Source organism: Pteropus alecto, unplaced genomic scaffold (genome assembly GCF_000325575.1).
Source record: "Pteropus alecto unplaced genomic scaffold, ASM32557v1 scaffold45, whole genome shotgun sequence".
Classification (NCBI taxonomy): Eukaryota; Metazoa; Chordata; class Mammalia; order Chiroptera; family Pteropodidae; genus Pteropus; species Pteropus alecto.
Window position 1 is genome coordinate 22,728,911 of NW_006442491.1, and position 3,164 is coordinate 22,732,074.

At 35.9% G+C, this 3,164-nt stretch overlaps 1 protein-coding gene across 2 annotated transcripts in view; it reads right to left on the reverse strand.

Annotated features, from left to right (window-relative positions):
• Positions 1-3,164, reverse strand: part of RBL1 (RB transcriptional corepressor like 1) — a 53,446-nt gene that overhangs the window by 6,778 nt on the left and 43,504 nt on the right. The gene's annotated exons all lie outside the window — the stretch shown is intronic.

A 3,164-nucleotide genomic window follows, 5' to 3' on the forward strand; every position in this document is an offset into this window, starting at 1 on the left:
TCTAAACCAATGTACTGTATACTTGAAACTAATTTAAATAAATAAACTTATTATAAAAAGTCAGCATATGAAAAAAAGTTGTCATTCATAATACACTGGCTTGCAAACACTGAGAACATTGGTAGAAGCATGCTTCTACCTTAGGAAAACCAGAAAACTTAAACGTGGTCCACAGGCCAAGCAGACACAGGGCATCTCCATAGGGATCTCATTCCCAAATTAGATGTCTTTTTCACTCTTGCTATTTTAAAAGCGTCTTAATAAGGGGTAAAAAGCTATATGGTTGAATAAATTGAAGAAATGCTACATATTATATCCTCCTCTTGGAAATTCAAAATACATGTTAGTATATTAAAGTTTGATAAGTTTTGCAGCTGGGAAAAAACACATGTTCACTTGAATTCCATATTTCTCAAACTTTTTATGCACAGTCCCTCTTCCCTGTAACGCATTAAAATCCCAGGAAACACCGTTTCAAGGTATACTGACTTAGTAATAGCTATTGCACGTTATTCTCATTATACAGATCAATTAAAATTTAATGTCCTCCTTGGATTAGAAACTTTTGAAGGCAGAGACTACAGTCTTCATATTTCCATCATTCCAATTCCAGTTGTTAATATTTACATAAGGCTATACTAAGTTTGAAGGAACTAAACATTTAAAACTCTGGCACCTTGGAGTCTAACTAAACATGATTTTATTTAGCTATGTATTACTATTTTTTTTCCACCTCAAATCAGAAAACAGAATGTCAGCTATCTTGTATGCAGAAAAAAGATCTCTACCTTTCAATCTCTTTAAGGCCTCTAGCACTCTGAAATTAAAGGCTTAGTAGGCCTGGTGACTATATTACCACGTATACATTAGGACATGGAAGTTATGAAAGATTGGGAGAGAGAATGAGATCAAAAGTTTGCCTAACTAGTTCTATAATTGTCACAAATCTGTTTCCTTTCAGAGGGTGGGAGGGACCTGTCTAATTTGAGGCACACAGTATATGTTGATAAGTATTTGTGAAATGAACCAATGAACTATTTAAAATAAAAAAAATTTCAATTACAGTTGACATTCAATTAGTTTTAAATGTACAGCATAGTGGTTAGACATTTATATATCTTAATGAAGTGATCACCTCAGTAAGTCTAATACTCACCTGACACCATACATAGTTATTACAATATTATTGACTATATTCCCTGCACTGTCTTTTCATCCCATGTGGCTATCTTTTCAATATTCAAAGATACTTTTCTTCTGTATAAAACCTACCCTTCCTGTAAGACTGCCTTAAACCACATCATCTTGTATGGCACACAGAGGTTGGAGAAAGAGAATGAAGGCAGGCAGGCTATGAGAAAGTTCCTCTACTCTGGGAAAGGACTGTGTCTTAGGAGTGAATTACCATGCTGATGAAATGAGCAGCAGAGACTCTAGAAATGAGCTGTAAAGTGGTATTGCTGAGTCCGTGTCCTGTCTTCCTAGAGTTGGTAAGCAGACAGTTATGCAAAGTTTTCCCATTGCCTCCATCACCAAGGAGAAGATCACAATGCAGAACCAGCTACAGCAGAACATGCAGGACTACAAATAATATCAGAATCTTTTCAGGTGTTAAGAAAGGGAGCCATTCTTCTATTATTTAAAAGTTTTCTACAAATGATGCTGTGGTCACTTTCTGTGGTCATGTGGTCAGCAGTTAGAGGATGAGGAGGATCGGAGGGTCTGTGAGGGCAATCTTCAACTGAGTAAACACATGAATAGTCTTGGACTTAATCCCTCATTTCCTGAGCTCTGTGGCCAGCTCAAGAGTACTAACAGATTATCTGTCAATATTGTGACCTTTGAAATTCAGACACACATAAGTAACTCTTGCTCTCTGCCAAGTCATACCTCAATTGGTGTTTGATAAAGGCTTTATTTAGATAGAAAGCAATTCTCTTAACTTTTGTTTCAGAAGGAAATGCTTTATGGATTTTCTGTGGAAGTAAAACTCTGAGAATCATAGGTAAGGCTAAAGTACTATTGGTACTAACTAAATAACCCTTGATAAAGCAAAGGTTTTTCCAGAGGACTCTGAACATATCAGAACTTGGGGAATTACTCAGGTAAACCAGATACTGGAAGGCTGGTCTTAGTTTTTCCTTTTTTACAATTCTCAGTCTGTGACACTTTGCTCTTGCTATTTTTTTCCCCATCTTTATTGAAATATAATAGACAATTAGTTGCTTGTATTTACATTGTATAATTCAATGATTTTTTTCCAATTATAGTCGTTATACAATAATATACGTTTCAGTTGTATAGTATAGTGATGAGATCCGCATAACTCTCAAAGTGATCAGCCCACTATATCTAGTACCCCCTTCTCCCTTATTTGTTACATTATTAATCATCTTCCCCATGCTACACTCTACATCTCCATGTCTATTCTGCAACTGTTTGTACCTTAATCCCTTCGCCTTTTTTCCTGTTCCCCCAACCGAGTATATTTCTGCTTTTATTGTTGTTTATTTTGTTCTTTAGCTTCCACATGTACATGAAATCATGAGATATTTGTCTTTCTCTATCTGACTCATTTCATTCAGCACAATACTGTCTAGGTCCATCAAGGCAATATCTTTTCCATCCTTTTCCTTTTAGTCTGTGTCTGTCTTTTAACCTGAAGTGAGTCTCTTGTAGGAGGCATATGTAGGGGTCTTGTTTTCTTATCCATTCAGTCACACTATCTTTTGGTCGAAGCACTTAAAATTCTTTTCTATTTGAGGTACTTGTTGATGGGAACATAGTTATTATCATTCTTTATTCCTGTTTTAGATATATGTTTTTTTTCTTCTTAAAGAAGTCCCTCCAACATTTCCTGTAATACTGGCATGGTGACGATAAGTTCCTTTAGCTTATTTTTGTCTGGGAAGCTCTTTAACTGTCTTTCAACCCTAAATAACAGCTTTGCTGGATAAAGTAGTCTTAGCTGTAGATCCTGTTTTCATCACGTTGAATATTTTCTGCCAAGCCCTTCTGTACTGCATAGTTTCTTTTGAGAAATCAACTGCCAGTCTCATGGGTGCGCCCTTGTAGGTAACTAACTGCTTTTCTTTTGCTGCTTTTAAGATTCTTTGTATTTAACCTTTGGCATTTTAATTATGATGTGTCTTGGTGTGGGCCTT